This window comes from Leopardus geoffroyi, chromosome X (assembly GCF_018350155.1).
Source record: "Leopardus geoffroyi isolate Oge1 chromosome X, O.geoffroyi_Oge1_pat1.0, whole genome shotgun sequence".
Lineage (NCBI taxonomy): Eukaryota > Metazoa > Chordata > Mammalia > Carnivora > Felidae > Leopardus > Leopardus geoffroyi.
The window spans coordinates 29,926,581-29,945,283 of NC_059343.1; positions in this window are offsets into that span (position 1 = coordinate 29,926,581).

Here is an 18,703-nt window from a genome sequence, read left to right on the forward strand (position 1 = left end):
AAGAAACAGAGGACACCATTTGCACTACACCATTCTTACCACCAGTGACAACAAAGCCTTTTCTTTCTGAGGCTAACTCTGGGAGTAAACTTTCTGAATCTTTTGAGGGCTGCATCTTTTGCATTCTCCTTTAAGGACGCCTCTTGCATCCATGGTTAAGGCATAAAAAGGCTTGTTGGTTGACTCACTATTAAGATTAAAATAAGACCCTACTTGCCAACGGCCAGATGATAGATCCTTTGAATTGGACAAACTTCGACATTAAAAATATTTTTGAGAGCTCTCATCCTAAATTGTTTTATTGATACCTATAGAAAAAGCAAATTGAAAAGTGGATACAAAGAAGTATAACGGCTAACATTAGGGGCTACCTTAACGCAATGAAAGAATGGAAATTAGACTTAGAGCAAAAATCAGAGTTCATATTTAATGTAAATTCCCCTCTTCCACCCTTATACACTGCGTTATTGCCAACTCCCTGTCCCTGGCCTTCCAGAAGATATTTTGCTTCTCAGAGCCCCTAGTCTAAACCTCCCTCTCAAAATCCAGCCCCATAACCCCAGCAAATTCTCTTACATTCCAAAACTCCTCCAACTCCCCAGAAAATCTCTTAAACACCCAGCTGCCTGTTTTGACCTCCCTTTCTTTACAAGATTTATAGAGAGTGCTCCAGCCTGGTCCACAGGCCCAGGGTACAGAGGTTACTCATGTAAATACTAAAATGCAGGAAGTGAATTTAGCAGAAGCATCCAAGATGGGCAGTAGGGCTTGCTTCGCTGTCCCTTATAATTCCTCTTACTTTCTAGGACCCTGTAATCGGGCTATTCCAGCTTCAGGCCTTCCTATACAATGTTGTTTACAGAAGTATCCTGGGCCTGCACAACAAAGAATTCACATCCCATGGACAGCAACAAATCTGAGTTAGAAAGCCCTTTTACCTCTACATTCAAAATATCCTACCAAATTTAGACAAGAGTAGGAAAGATTAGTGGCCATTCACAAACCCACTCACAGGGACCTCAACTGGCTGATAAGAGGTATTCTTCCCTCCCATGATTATCCTACAGCTATCAGACAAGCCACATAGACCCCTGGAGAAAATTCCCCACATAGGGTAAACAGATGACCAGAATCTCTCTCAGGCCATGATACAAATGGCCAGAAAGTGGCTGATATTCAGGCGCTTGATAGGAGCAATATTGGAGACATTACCCCTGAAGTGAATAGGTATAAGGGTTAATTATGCACTCATAAAGAAGGAGAACAACTGAAAGCCTTTGCTAAATGCCTCGTATAGACTTCTTGAAGACATAATCCATTAAATCCTGAAGTTCTAAAGCACAGAAATCTTTTCATTCCCATTTTGGTTGGAATGGAAGTCTTCTCCCTAATCTAAAGAAGCAACTGAAGATAATTTAATTGGATGGGCAGGTCAGTCCCTTGATATTAAGACTGCAATCCAGTTCTTGGGGGAATTGTAAAAAACTGTCTTTGTTTTGGAAATCTCTACAGAACCAGAAATCTGTCCCCAAAAGCAGTTCAAAGCTCACCTTTCCTTACCAACCCCCAAACCTTCCCGATTTATATCAAAATGCTTTGTAGATATTGTAAAAGATGAGGACATTGGAAACAATATTCTTGTACTTAGGAAAAGAAGAATTTTAGTATTAATCATTCCATACCCTTAATAATAAACAAATATACCCCAAAACTCTTAGGGGAAACGTTGAATACTTTCTCTGTGCCTCTCCAGTATATTTACCCCCATCTTCTACAGGACCTAAGAGCCATTCTTTGAAATGCAAACTTTAGGGACACGTTTCTCATCAGAAAAAAAAAGAAGGGGTGGATATTTGGAAATTGGGGTAATGAAGAATCTAAATGTCTTTTCCACAAATATTAGTAGAATAAACTTTAGACATCTAAGCAGGTAACATTAATTTATTCCATTTGCCAGAAACACAGTTTGGATCCAACTGCTCTTTTATAAACTAATGAGTTTTGTATTATTATACTCATCTTCTGGCTAAAATTTTATTTATTTATTTATTTATTTTTTCTGGCAAAAAAATTTAAATTGAACTATAAGATCTGTTCGTGTCTGTAAGTTTATGTGTATCTATATGTGTATTTTATAAATAGGTGACATTTTTCTACTTCCACATGGTATTGTCAAAATTAATTTGTAAAGAATTCTAATTGGCTTAAAATTAAATGCTTATTAATTAAGTATTCCTAAAGTTCTCAGAAATATAATAGAAACTAACTCAAATGTGTTTTAGTTTCATGTGATCTGGAAAAATACTTATTAAAGCTAGTATAAGTTTGCTGGTTTAATTAAAACAGATCTATAGGGCTATCAACACTGAATATAATGTAGACTTACAACTTTTATTCTGTCCGAGTTCACTAGTCAAATACAAACATCTTAATATCTCTTACAAAATTTGCCAACAAGAAAAATAGCTTGAAATAATGGCTGACTTTGTCTAATATCTCATAGAGTTTTTGAGTGTAGTCTAAACATTATAGTTAGGAAAAAGTGGTTTGGATAGATATAAGTGAGATAATAGTTTTTATGTCAGCTATTTAGCAATAATTATTTTTATAGTATGCATACTTAAAAATAGCTTCCAAAATCTTTTCAGTAACTTGAAATTTAGAGTTTTGCTAAGTTAAGTTAAATGATGGAAATTTATTGAGTATCTAGATCATTTCCAAATAAGATAAAATAAAACATTAACTACTAAACACAGGTTTGTCTACTTTTGGCTTATTGCAGAGAAACTAAAGATAAATTTGGGTCAATTAGTAAACATGTTTCATGTCACATTAAAAGACTCCACTATAAAAAAGCAAATTCTAGGGACCCCTGGGTGGCTCAGTCAGTTAACGTGTTAACTGTCTTTGAGGTTTGCTTATTTATCTGTGAACTGGACTATATCCTACATTCTTATAGTTTTCTCATCTGGCTGCAAATCTCCAAACTAATGTTTCCAATTTTCTCCCCTTCTTTGGCAACTAAAACTACCTTTTTTCCTGAAGCCCTGCGAAATGAAGCAAAATGATTTGATTTAAACTTCAGAGAAATCACAATAGCTCATGTTTAGACAATCTACCTCATTGCTCTTAAGAGCCACTAGGAAAGTTTACTGATATACCCAATGACATCATCAGAGGCATTCAAACTGCAATGTAGGAAAATCTGATTGTCATTGCCTGCCCTCACTCCATCTGAAAATGCTTTGAGCCTGACATCTAGAAATCTTCTCAACTGGCAGCTCTCAAGACTGACACTTGATTTGTAATTTACTCCAACCATTAACCTTTGTTTTTCTTTTGTTTCCATACAAATGCCTGTTTTTTTTTTAAAAAAAAAAAAAGGTTTTATTTTTAAGTAATCTCTACACGCAATGTGGGGCTCAAACTCACAACCTCAAGATCAAGAGTTGCATGCTCTTCCCAACTGAGCCAGCCAGGCGCCCCTAGAAATGCCTCTTATTAATTACCTGATTGCTTGTAAAATATAGGCCTAATTTTGGGAGCCCACCTGCAAGACCACCTCCTGAAATGAGACATAATTGTTCAATGAACTGACCAACTGTCAGAACTAACAGACTGGTTCAATGACATATAAAGCAACTCAGCTTCTTAATTATGAAAACTCTTAAAGTTTCTTAGGTCATAGGCAGGTTTGAAGAGGAGCAGAATTTGCCACCTCAAAATGTGTATCTTTGTCATGGGGATTATTTTAAGCTGGTTATTTTTAAGAAGCAGCAGACACAGGTGAAACTGTGAAAACTGAGTAGAAGTTACCCTTCTGTAAAATACATTTACATGTATAAGGAAAATCTCCATTTAAAAGGGTGTGTCCCTCTCTGTACCAGTAAGAAAAGAATACTAAATCTTTAGGAACTCGTATCAATAGAGAAGGCCAGGACCTAATCGGCATAACCATCTTATCCTCCTTTACTGTGCTTTTCCTGGTCATCTCCCATAATTGATTCCCTACCAACAACGTCTTCTCTTTAGCTGAAGATGGTATTTAAGGTGATGGCTTTGGCCATTTGGGGGAGTTACTCAGTTTTCTTGAGTCTCTCAAATGTATACAGGAGGTATACATGTTATTAAACTTGTTTGTTTTTCTTCTGTTAACCTATTTTATATCAATTTAATTATTAGACCAGCCAAAGAACCTAGAAGGGAAAAAGGAAAACTTTTCCACAAATGAAATTAGGTTGTAGATGCCAAGATCCTCCAATATTGCTTAATTTCTCATTCATCCCTCCAGAGACTGAGAAAAGGAAAGCCCAAGGCATTTGAGAATTACCAATTTCATATAATCAGAAAGGGCTACTGGTCCTAGCCCTTCCATTATAATTAATGTATTACCCTCCACTCCCATGGGAGAACTTGGTTCTAATAATAAACTCCAAGAATATAAAGAAATAAATTGAAATTTTGGAAAAAATGAATAGATTCTAGGAAGACTTGCCTCACAGCTCTTGGGAATTTTCTTGAGGAAAATGAGGAGCCGAAGAAAGCAAAAGTGATGTGGAACATCAGCCTCCAGACTAAATTCTCCTGACAGTTGATTAGGGTCGGTTCCAAATAGCCATGTCTGGCTATGATTTATGTTTGTTTGTGAAATGCATAAAATATTTAATGACCAAATAAGATCCTTTCAATGAGAGATTATTACTGAAAAGAATATTACTTAAAACAAATTTTATACCTTAATAGTTCTAAGTAATCAGGAAAATGGAAAAACAGTTAAGTATAATGAGCTAGGAATTCTTTTCTGTTTCATATTAAGTGATTTTTAAAAGCAAGAATCCTACTGCTTTCCTGAGGATCTCTTCTCTGTCTTACTCTCCATTCTCTTCCCTTTCTTCCTGCCATGTGTTACCAGACCGCACTACTTTATCTGCTTTTAAGATCTTTGGGTGCCAAGTGGCACAAAGAGTTTCTTTTCATCATTCCTGAACTCTTGGTGGATATTTTCCCCATCATTTAAGATGAGGGCATCAGTCAAACTTATAACACTGTGATCATCATAGTCACTGCAATAAAATGTTGTTTAGCTCAAAGAGATAATAAATTGATTTGGCTCAGCTGACCAGGGAGGATGAAGAAATTTTAACAAACTATTTTTCTCAGAGGAAAAGGAGTAATCACAAGTTCAATGACCTATGCTCAGCATGCTTTATTTATTTATTTTAAAAATCAACTAAGAGAACAGTGTTTAAAAAGAATGAGTAAACAAGTTTTTATCTGGAAGTAAAAATCATTTTCTAATACAATGTCACCTTCTTTCTTTTTTCATTGTTCATGTGAACAATTGTTCATTGAGTTATATTTATATTTAGGGTATTGACTGGAAGAAAAAGCCTCCCATAACCTTCAATTCACTTCCTCATTAAGAATATTAGAAGCTGAGTGTAATATTAAATATAAAACAGTTCATTTCTCATATTTTATTGATGCAGCATCTGAGACATAGAAGAGTAAAGTGCCTCTCCCATTATCACACCACTGATTGTTGAATCAGACCTGAGAACACAGATGTCAGCTCCATGCTATTTTGATCAAACTATGAGCTAAATTGGGACTCAAGTATTTGCTTTATATCTAGTTTCTCATGAAGAGAAAAATGGGGCAACATAAGGAACATCAATGCATAAAACATCAAATGGGAAAATCCAACCCATTTTTCTGCCTTAGTGGATGAGATTTATATTTTTTTTCTGATAAAGCTCTTGAGAGATAATGACAAACAGAGTAAATCATAAACTTCAGTTCAAAATTAAGGTACATGAAACCAAAATCAACTCTGGCCATAAGACTGACCCTGATAAAAGGCCAAATTCATCTTATTGACCAATAGGAGTCAGTAAGGCAAGGACTAAATTTTCATTTCAGCATGAGCATTAACATAGAAAGTACGAACATGAACAAAATAAGAAGGATTCAGAAAAGACTGAGAAGTACCCTCAAGTTTGCATTATTACAATGCCAATCATCAGATTAAATCTGAAAATTTTCTCCACTCAATAACTCTTTAAAATAAAATCACACATTTGCAACAACATGGATGCAGCTAGAGTGTGTTATGCTAAGCGACATAAGTCAGAGAAAGACAAATACCATATGATTTCACTTATACGTGGAATTTAAGAAACAAAACACATGAACATATCGGAGAGGGAGAAAAAATAAGAAAAAGAAAAAAGACAGAGGGAAAAAAAACATAAGAGACTCTTTAAAGAATACAGAACAAACTGAGCATTGACAGAGGGAGGTGGGTGGGGGATGGGCTAGATGGGTGACGGGTATTGAGGAGGGCACTTGTGATGATGAACACTGGGTGTTGCATGTAAGTGATGAATCACTGAATTCTAATCCTGAAACCAATACTGTACTGCATGTTAACTAAAATTTAAATAAAATTTTGAAAGGAGAATAAAATAAAATAAAATAAAATAAAATAATAAAATAAAATAAAATAAAATAAAATAAAATAAAATAAAATCACAAACACAGTTGACTTACAGGTAGACAGTTAATTAATTAAGAACATGGGACTTCAGGGGCTCCTGGGTGGCTCAGTCGGTTGAACATTCAACTTTGGCTCGGGTCATTATTTCATGGTTTGTGGGTTTGAGCCCCAGGTCCGGCTCTGTGCTGACAGCTCAGAGCCTGGAACCTGATTCAGATTCTGTGTCTCCCTCTCTCTCTGTCCCTCCCCTACTCATGCTGTTCTCTATCTCAAAAAAATAAACATTAAAAATTTTTTTAAAAAAGGAACATGGGACTTCAAGAAGGAAAACAAGACAGGGGCGCCTGGGTGGCGCAGTCGGTTAAGCGCCCGACTTCAGCCAGGTCACGATCTCGCGGTCCGTGAGTTCGAGCCCCGCGTCGGGCTCTGGGCTGATGGCTCAGAGCCTGGAGCCTGTTTCCGATTCTGTGTCTCCCTCTCTCTCTGCCCCTCCCCCATTCATGCTCTGTCTCTCTCTGTCCCAAAAATAAATGAATGTTGAAAAAAAAAATTAAAAAAAAAAAAAAGAAGGAAAACAAGACAAAGCAAAGGCAAAAGCAAAAATAAAAATATTCCAAAAGATCTCTTGCAAAATTAAGCACTTACTATAATTTATCAAGCAGGGAAACACAGGAGGTTACTTATGGCCTCATTTTGTGGATACGTTAGTGTAAAACAGCTATGTGCCTGACCCAAGGTATTCATGATCCTAGGAAGGCAGGACTAACATAACAGGATATGCTAGTCATTCTGTTTGTTCACACATTCTGCTTCATTTTCTGTTCTTTAATCATTCTATCTTATGAGGTTGCCCCATTCACACTGCATTGCCCAGGCTTTCTTGGATTCATTATGAGTTCAAAGAGAAACATTAAGTGGATATAAGTGAAGAGGAGAAAGGTTGGGGATATCTCCTCCATCCCTTCCTTGCTCCAGGGCCACATCTTGGATACTTTCTGAGTATCTGGATGACTAACTAGCTCTCCTTTGGGCAGGCCCATTTCCAAGTTCTCACAAATTTTGGCAACAGTTTTTCCAACTCTTGCCTTTCAGCTCTAGAGGTGGTAAAAGCTTCACGCTGTTGCTCCTCTGAATACCAACCATCATTTTTTGTTATTTTTTTGAACAGCATCATTAAGGTTTAATTGTACATATTTAATGTATACCATTTATGTTTAACATATATATACTTACATTTATATTTATATACAACTTCACATAATGCATACATTAAAATCACATACCTTTAATGTATATAATGTAATATATATTTAATACACATTTAATGTATACAATTTGGTGAGTTTGTACATATGCACACAGTCATGAAATCATTTCATAACAATCAAGGTAATAAACACATCCCTCACTTCCAAATGTTTCCTTGAGTCTCTTTGGGGTTTGTTGTTTTGTTTAATCTTGTTTCATGATAAGAAAACTTAACATGAGATCTACCCACTTAACATATTTTTAAGTACACAATACAGTACTGTTAACTATATGCACTGTGTTGTACAACAGATCTCTAGAATTTATTCATCTTGTACAAATGAAGCTTTATACCTGTTGAGCTCCCCTTTTCCCCCTTCCCTTACCCAGCCCTTAGCAACTATCATTCTATTTTTTATCCCTATGAGTTTGACTATTTTAGGTAGTTCATATAAATGGGTAGCAGTATTTGTCCCTCTGTGACTAGCTTATTTGACTTAACATAATATCCTCCAGAGTCATACAGAGTGTTGCAAATGACAGGATTTCCTTTTTAAGGCTGAATAATATTCTATTGTGAGACATACAATTTTTTTCAGGGCCTTGACTCAAGCACATGACAGCCCTGCCTTAAGATAATATCTTCCACCCAGTTTATGCTAAATATTGCAGTTTCAGGATGGCAACAAGACAAAAAGGGAGCTTTGATTGGAAAAGGCTAATCAGCCTCTATCACACAGGACTAGAAAGTGAAAAGACCTTGATTGGGTCACTATGCTCCATGATTATATATAGGGTTTTTAGGCTATATTACTTAATAGCTACTAAACTCATAAATTATTGGTTTTAGAATTCGGGTTCACAACTATAAAATCAAGAAATTTGGGAATGAAACTAAAAAAATTAACTTATTGAGTTTTATTTACAAATATTGCCTCAAAATTAATTTCAGTTACTTATACATTTTAATTAGCACATTTTATCCCAGGAGATCTATCAACTTGGGAAGCGAGTACAGCGTTCCAGTACAACTTTCTTCTGATTGCTCAGGTTTCCAATCCTTTAAATCAAGTACAGAGGTTTAGAGCAGCCACTGAGTATATTTACCCAATTTATTTTAATGCTTCATGTAATAGATAAATAAACTGAGAAGCATATGGCATCTAGACCAGATCTGTAGTAGTAAGTCTAGAAGTATTTGTGGACAATAAGGAAAGAATATTGAGCAAGGAGAATAAACTCTATGGAGAAAAGTTTCTATTAGACTTCAAGGTTGCAAGGACAAAGTTGATGCTGAATTCAGAAATTCTCAAGTCACCTCACAAAATACATGACGCTGTTTACTACAAAAGGTGTTATAATTAGTTAAGAATTATTGACCCACATTGAGGAGGGCACTTGTTGGGATGAGCACTGGGTGTAGTATATAAGCAATGAACCATGGGAATCTATCCCAAAAACCAAGAGCACACTTTACACACTGTATGTGAGCCAATTTGACAATAAATTATATTTAACAAAAAGAAAAAAAAAGAAAAAAAAGAATTATTTTCCCAAATTATAGACAATGAAAGGGGAGAGTAAAATAGAAATATATGTTCCCTGACTTTCAAATCAGGGATATATGCCTTAGATAACAAACATCTAAAGTTTCTGAAGTTATTCTTTACTGGATCCAAATCATAAAGTGATGATCATTTTAAATGAGGAAATTGTTGCCAGAGAATGGAATCCAGCACAGCGTGCAAACTATCATTTTGAAAAGAACTTTTAGTATTTTAATTGTAATATTAGTTTCAATAAATTTGTTTGAATTTTTGTCAAACTTTTAAAAAGGAACATTTCAACAATTTAAGCTAAGTGATGTTTTACAGGTTGGATAAAACACAAAAATAACCTGTTCTAACTCCCTCATTTGAAAGAGATTAAAACCTGAACCCAGGATTTGACTCTCTTGGGTATTGTGGCTTATTTGTTGTGAATCCAGGATAGGAATCTTAGTCCCCAAATGCTGGTTCAGTGCTGTCTCCTCTCTGCTATAAATCAGACCTGATTTTCATGAAGAATATATGACTTGTTTTCATAAAATTAATTGACACAAAGGTAGAGTCCTTTAAATGAATAAGAGCCCCTCTAATTTTTTTTTTAATCTTTATTTTTGAGAGAGACAGAGACAGAGACAGAGTGTGCAAGCAGGGGAGGGGCAGAGAGAGAGGGAGACACAGAATCCGACGCAGGCTACAGGCTCTGAGCTGTCAGCACAGAGCCCGACGTGGGGCTCAAACTCACGAGACATGAGATCATGACCTGAGCCGAAGTCGGACGCTTAACCAACTGACCCACCCAGGCACCCCAAGCCCATAAAATTTTTAACATTACTGACCTGTATACCGTTAGTTTTGCTAATTGGGACAAAATGTCCATCAATCCACCTTTACCTTGGAATGGTTTCTCTTAAGGGAACTCATGTAATTAAGAGCTAAAATCTTTTTTATTGAGAGAGTAATAAAAGGGCTTGAACAACTAAAAAAATTGCTTATTGCATGTCCCTTAGCAGGCCATGATGTAATTGTTAAAATTTGAAAGAATTGAAAGAAAGTAAAGGAGTACCTGGAGAACTGGACACCTGAATTACCTATTGCAAAATGACTAGCGAAACTATCACCTGGAGTATTGTGGAAAATAGCAAGTGTACCTAATAAATTCATAAATCTGGCTAAGGAGATGGCTAGAAAGAGTAAAAAGAAAATTTAAGTGACTTCTTTAAATGCCTCTGATAATATATGAGAAGACAGAAGATGAACTAAAGGAGAAATTGTTCCGTTTTAGAACAAAAGTGTATGCAAAAAAGGCTGCCCAGGACAGCCTTTTCAGCTAAGAAAAGATCCAAAGGTAAACAATGGCCTCAGAACAAAGAACACAACCTAGACAGTAAAAATCAATTTCAGAGTAAAGAAGAAAAGGGTGTTGCTATCCAATCCCTTTTTAAAGATCTCAGAAAGATTTCAAAACATTCCTCACTAACTCTTTGCTAGGCAACTCACATCAGCCTCACAGTGACCAAAGGTAGATAAGGACTTGTCTCAGAAAGAAATGTGGGTGTGGATTTTGTTTAATGGAGTGAACACCCAATAAGAATCAAAAGCAATCTGATAGAGGATCTGTGCTTTTAGAAGTGCTGTGAGCTTAGACTAAAAGGGACAGAAACAGTTCAGAATGAGAAAAATTCTTGGTACTCTCAACCTTGTACACACAGGAAGCGCACTAAGAAAGCTACTCTGCTACAAACATTGACATGGACCATTTACTTGAAGCAAGATAGGATGGCTCAGAAGGCTGAATGAAGATACCAAATGACCAACTGGTGACTTAGAAATGGGACTAGGGTCTAACCAAGGACCTGGAAACATATGCCTAGTTGAATTTTAGAATTACTGTGGACTAGTCCTCCTATTGAACAGAACTGTCTATTAAGGCTATCTTATGTCTAGCTCAAGAGTGTATGTTACATGACAGAAGGGAAGATAATGTGCCCCTTTATTTCACAGGTCTGATTAAGAATAATAAAATTCAAGAAATTGCACCTGAAGAGTCTCTTCTGCCCTAGACCTAATTAAGATAACAGGTCCTGGATATTCATACTTTGGTGGCTTTAAAAGGGGGTCAATGTATTTTTTCATGTGAGAAGAATGTAAATATTATCTGTCCAGAGGACTATGATAAATTAAAGATGGCTGCAAATCCTTCACATTTCTTTCAATGAGATATTCTTTTTCTCTTCCTTTGAACCTGGTTTGGCCTATAGTTGCTTTGACCAATGGAAAATCCTAGAAGTAGTGCAAAACTGATACTATATATTGCCCTGGACCTAGACTTTAAGACAACTATGGTTTCTTATAAACTGGAGTTGCTATGTAAGAAATCTAATAAGACTAGAAATCTACCAGGCTAACTACATGGAGTGGCTCTAGAAAAGGAGCTGAGGTCAGGAGGTGGGGGTTGGGAACCAGCCGACACCCAGTAGTTCCAGACAAGCTATCCCGGTCACCCTAGTTAGTTCAGCTAATACAGGGGAAGAGAAACAAGCCCTACTGTCCTGTGTCAAATTCCAGTGCCTTAGAATTGAGTGATAAAATAATGATAAATCATTAGTTTCAGCCACTAAGTTTTGATGTAGGTTATTATGCAACAATGGATAACCAGAGCACATAGCTGCGGATTAAATAATGAGCAGAATACGTTGTGGCTTGCAAAGAGCACATAATGTTCATTGAAGATGATAAATACTTAATAAAATATTATTTTCTACTCCCTATGGTTATGAAGCTCATTTATTGGAGTGCAGTAGACATGATTCATGAGAAAAATGTCAATAATTTGATGAAATATAATTATTAATCCTAAAAACAATTTTTTAAATGTTTATTTATTTTGAGAGAGAGAGACAGAATGAGCAGGGGAGGTGCAGAAAGAGAAAAAGAGAATCCCAAGCAGGCTCCACACTGTCATTGCAGAGCCCCATGCAGGGCTCGATCCCACAAAAGATGAGATCATGACCTGAGCCAAAATCAAGAGTCAGACACTTACCTGACTGAGCAACCCAGATGCCCCTAAAAACAATTTTTAAAATGAAAGGAACTTACTCCATCAGACAGTATACTGGGTCAATTAATGAGGAAGCAGTAAATTGTAATAAGCTGTGTTATATTTACAATTATATAATTTGGAATCAAAGATCATAACGCCTTTGACTCACTTAATTATATTTTTTTAAGCAGAAAAGGAGGCCCATATTGAGTTTATGATTGCAATTCATACCCTGAAAGTAGTTCTCAATTTCTCTTTGCCTGTTATTACAACTGAATCATCTCATCTGTTCATGACTTGTTTAGGTATTTTGTTTCTTTTTTTGTTTTTGTCTCTAAGTAGACAAATGTTTCTAGTCTACATGAATCAGCATTGTAGGAAAGTATTTCACATCACAAAATTATACCTGTATGTATATACCTTTATCTGTAATTACAACTGTATTTAGAAATATACTGAAAATTTCACAAAAAGATATGCTACATAGTCATGGACGTTCATAAAAAAAAAAGTTGGTAAGGAGGTGTTTCTCAGGCAGTCTCAGCTCTGGAGATAGGATATAGATAGGAGATAGATAGAGATAACTCTGTGTCATATATTCTAGTGTCTCTAAGCACCCACACGCAGAAGTAAGATGACACACACACACAAGAAAGGAGCTTTAAGCAGAATGAACTTGAGAAAACCACTGCAGCTGCCTGGGACAACTTGCAGTCTTCCCAGGTTTTCAGTTTCTGGGGCTCAGTTTGCAGTGCCCAGGCTGAGCTCTCAAAGGCCATGAGTTTATCGTCGCCCTTCTTCCAATGCAGAGGGCTTGCTTTCTCTTAAAGTAAGCAACCTGATTTAATGCACCTCAGCCAATACGCCATGACAAGTCTTTGACAAGTATGAGCGCATGAGCAATGTGTACATCCTGCAGGACTGCCTCTCTAGAGTCCGTGGTTTTGCTTTCATCTGCTTGCATAACAAGTGCCACACCAAGGTTGCCATGGACACCCTACACAGGATGGTGCTGGATGGCCATGAACAGCAAGAGCAGATGGTGTTCACCTGCTAGATACCCATTGTGGCCACCACTGCTGGAGAAATCCTCCCCACAGGTAGAAATGTCAGAGTCAAAGCCCAAAGCATCAATGCCATTCCAATTACTAGAAATTGATCCTGATTTCAGGGCAGATGTGGCTTCACCATGCAAAGCCTCGATCTCGCTCTTAAGGCAGATCATCATCAACCTCTGTATCCAGATCTAACGATCCAAGTCTAAGTCCTCCTTGGTGTCCAGTTCTTTCCAACCAGGTCCAGGTCTAGATCTGGAAGCCTTCCACCAGAAAGGAAATCTAAGTCCAGACTGTAATCTAAGAATCTCTTCAAGTTTCCTGAAGAGGAAGGAGTGGTGCCCTCTTAAGGCTGAGTCTGCAAGCCACCTAACTAGCACTCAGAAAAGGAAAGGGAAATGGCAGGAGTGGGGAAGGGGAAGGGAGCGACATATTCCTTGGATGGAAGAGTCCATGGAACAAGCCACTAGCGCTTGAAAAGTTCATTCTTCAACATGGTGCCTAACTTTCTTGTTTTAAGTTTTGCCTCAAGTGGTAAACTTTTTATATGGCATGCCGTTGCTGTTATTTCAATATCTTCTATGTTGGGGTGAGCAACTTGAAGTTATTGATTTGGATATTTCTTTAAATACTGCTGACTTTGGTCTTGAGAGTAAACAGAATGTTGATCTAATTTAACTATTCTTGTGGAATAGTTAAAAACTGCCTAGGGATCAACTCATCATTGCCATCATCCTTTTAAAAGAAAGACCTACTAAAGTTGTTGTAATTTATGTACATGTGCTGTTTACCTTTGGATCTAAATGGTAATCTGCACCTGCATTTGTTTAAAAACATTTCAGGTGTAAACAAGTGATTTTTTTAATGGGTTATCAAACACAGCTCTAATTTCCTAGGTATTTTTGTGCACTAGACACAGTTGTATAGCAGGTGAATAATGCTGGTTAGCTGTTAAAGTGGTATTTTCTAGTATAGAATGCTTAGCTATTCCATGTTTTTTCCTGTTGGTTCCTATGTAAGGATGATGTGCTGCAAAGAAACAAATGGCTATCCAGTTTCTTAAAAATTCTGACAATTATAATTCCAGTCACTCAGGCCATATATATACATATATATATAAAACAGAGCATACAGTGAGCATATCTAGAAGATGATAAATATGCCTTTATTTTTCCTCTCACCTCCAAAATGGTAAATCTGATCATCTTCATTTATGAATTTAAATATGAAAAATTTTAAGAAGAAAATAATTTGTAATTTGGTAATAATAGCTCGCTTTACCTTTTTGCTTATGCTTATGCTGTACTGTAACTACCATGCAAAAATTTAATTAAAACATTTTTCCTGGTGTTTTAAAAATTAAGATTTGTTGTGATTATATTCTCATTCATAAAACTGTGGAACAAAAAAATATTAAGGTCATCCATCTCAAGTGTCTTTAAACAAAAATGTTAAGACAATGGAGTATCAACCTTCAGAGATCCAAGGCATAGATGTTTTAACTTAGCAAGCTAAAATCAAAGTCATACACATACACTATTACCTCAAGGCTTTGATCCCCAAGCTTGTCATGACCTTGCCCTGGTTCTGCTGGGAATCATCTGGAATTACCTTCTATGACTCAATACTCCATTTCAACTTACTGGCTTTGAATTAATGTTCTGGGAGACAGTTATTTCTGGCTTGACATTGGAATTTGGACCTGGTCTGATTCCCTTGCTTCTCTGTTAGCTCAGCATTGCTGCACTAACTTAAAATCCCCTCTTGCTCTTTCCTCTTTACTTCATGGTTGCCAATCCAGCACTATGGTTTAGGTGTTCTTTTCAATTCCCACTGCCCAATTCTCCGTCTAAGCAACTGAATAAATCAAACTTTGAAAAAATAGATTCAACCTTCTCATAGTAGAGTTTCAGAAATTGGAGTCGAGAGTTTAAATGATTGGGCAAATAATGAATTAATGATTAGTCGTCAACCAGGGTCTCTAAATTCTCAATCCAATACTCTTTCCTATATATTGAATTGCCTCAAGTATATTGCTTTTAAACACACTGAATTCAAATAATGTTTGGGAAACCAATTGTGATGTCTGATAACAAATATTAAAAACAAGACTTTAATGGTAATGTTGTAGGAACATCTCAATGTTTGAGATGAGGTACATTCACATTGCAAAGGAAATTTCAAAACTTAAGTAAAATAGAGCTGTTACTAGTACCCTGAAACTATACCTGAGCCAACTGTTATTAGCCTAACCAAACATGTTTAAAGTTTTTAATCACACCACACTTATATGCATATGTACACACACAAGCACAAACCTACTCACACTAAGTAAGATTTTGCTAAATGTAAGCGTCCTAAAAATCCCATCAAGGAGCTAATTGCTCACATACAACATTATCTCACTCTTTATTAAGGTATCAGTGAAAGATATTTTAATTCCCACCAGAACCATTCTGTTTCTTTTTTTTATTTTATAATTGTATTTATTTTTTTAATTTACATCCAAATTAGTTAGCATATAGTGCAACAATGATTTCAGGAGTAGATTCCTTATGTCCCTTACCCATTTAGCCCATCCCCCCTCCCACACCACCTCCAGTAACCCTCTGTTTGTTCTCCATATTTATGAGTCTCTTACATTTTGTCCCCCTCCCTGTTTTTATATTATTTTTCTTTCCCTTCCCTTATGTTCATCTGTTTTGTCTCTTAAAGTCCTCATATGAGTGAAGTCATATGATATTTGTCTCTCTAATTTCACAGAACCATTCTGTTTCTTAATATAAACCAAATGCTCAGTGGTAATTTACTTCAGGGTATTTTCTCTTCATTTGACAATTAAATGAACATTATTGGGCCAATGTATCAGAATACATTGTATAATATATGAAACACATATGAAAATTAGGAACATTTTAAAAGGATCAACATTTTAAACACTGAAGTAGGAAATTTAACACAATTAACATATATGCCTAATCAGATTTAAATCATAATCAAATGAAAATGATTGCTCATTTATTTCAACTTAATTATATACAATTTCATTACCCAATAAATACTTACTAAATAAATGACAGAAAAAATCTGTATTATTTTTTCATAAAAGACTAAACCGAATTAAACCTATATAAACATGTTAACTTTATAAATTGGACAATAGCAAATAAGTTTTATGTGGCAAATTTATTAAAAATTACTTTTAGACATCTGATTAGATCACTGATCGTATTGCTCTCTTGCTATAACTATTAGGAACCTTCCAATTGTGACAAAAATTCTACGCAAGCTTTACATTAAAAAAAAGAAGAAGAAAGAAATACATTGGTTTACAGATCTAAAAATCCTAGCTTCTCAAATTTTTCTTATTTCTCAAATTTCTCAAATTTTTTCTTAAGTATCTAGCCCCTTTTCTGTCTGTGTTTTCCTCTGTCTCTTTATGGTGATTTTCCTCATTCTCAGGTACACAAAATAGCACAAGCATCTTTAGGTTTACATTCTACCAGCTTAGCAACCACAGCAGAAAATATTTTTTCATTTTCAATAGTTACAGGTAACATCTCAGATTTTACTTTAATTTTTATTTTTTTTATGTTTATTTATTTTTGAGAGAGAAACAGAGCATGAGCAGGGGAGGGGCAGAGAAAGAGGGAGACACAGAATCCAAAGCAGGCTCCAGGCTCTAAGTTGTCAGCACAGGGCCTGACGCTGGGCTCAAACTCACAAATTGTGAGATCATGACCTGAACTGAAGTCAGATGCTTAACCGACTGAGCCACCCAGGCACCCCACAGATTTTACTTTTAAATACACTTTTGGTCACATGCCCATGCTTAAACCAGGTACCATAACCAGCAATTTGAGATATGCTGATTAGACATGGCTGCATCACATGTCTTTTCCTTTATCTATGGCAGTGATTTCAGCTAAACCTACACCAATTGGACTAAGATTGAAGAATGGGTTTTTCCCTCAAGAAAATCAAGGTGCTATTATCAAAAGTACATTAAGTGGAAACCAAGCAGGCAAAACCAAAACCCATCATCTGTTCTCAAGAAAAAAAAAAAAAAAAAATAGAACATCTTAATCTGTGCCCTTTTTCATTTTTTTAAATGTTTATTTGAGACAGAGAGCGCACAAGCAGGGGAGGGGCAGAGAGGATAGGACAGAGGATCCCAAGTGGGCTCTGTGCTGACAGCAGAGAGTCCAGATGTGGGACTTGAACTCACAAACCATGAGATTATGACCTGTGCCACAGTCAGTCACTCACCTGACTGAGCCATCCAGGTACTCCATGTGCCCTATTTCTTATAGGAAAAAATCAAAATTCAATTTATAGTCTATGTGAATTATTCCTTCGGTGATTAATTTCACATCATTTCCCCCCCAACTCCAAAATTGTGGCCACAGTTCCCCAAAGAAGCCAAGGTCTTTCAAGTCTATTCCCTCAGTCTGACATAGACTGTTCACCAATATATGCCCAACTGCCACTTTCTACCAGTAGAAACTTATAATTATATCTAAAGATCCATATTTAAATGTAGTATCTCTGAAATATTTCCCAACTCTGATTAAATAATCATCACACAGTTTCTTGTACTTACACAATAGTGCAGATATAAATCTCTTATAGCATATAATATACTGTATTTTCACAGTTTCTATGTGATTTTCCATTACCTGGAGTATAAATTATTCAGAAGTACTTTATTTTGCAATATTTGACATATCTCTAGTGGACATTAACTGATTCAGTTTATGTTGGACAGATTAATTGTTAAATAAGTCCAACTGAATAATGTTTAAAATCCCAAAGCCAAATCTTTTCTTTACAGGAACAACTTGAATGAAGGATTCCAAAACAATTAAGTGAGGCTGATAGTATTCATGAGTCCAAAAACTCTTGGAGGTCTCCTTCAGATAGCATTGCAAATGAGCATTATTCTCACCAAGACATCCTAACTGCACTAACATATAGAGAACAAAATCAGCAGTATCAGTACACAATTACAGTAGGCCAAATAATTGTTCTAGATCTGTTTTTTTTTTAATTTTTTTTCAACGTTTTATTTATTTTTGGGACAGAGAGAGACAGAGCATGAACGGGGGAGGGGCAGAGAGAGAGGGAGACACAGAATCCAAAACAGGCTCCAGGCTCCGAGCCATCAGCCCAGAGCCTGACGCGGGGCTCGAACTCACGGACCGCGAGATCGTGACCTGGCTGAAGTCGGACGCTCAACCGACTGCGCCATCCAGGCGCCCTGTTCTAGATCTGTTTTAAAAGTGCCTGTGCTGTCTTTGGATAGATTTAAGTA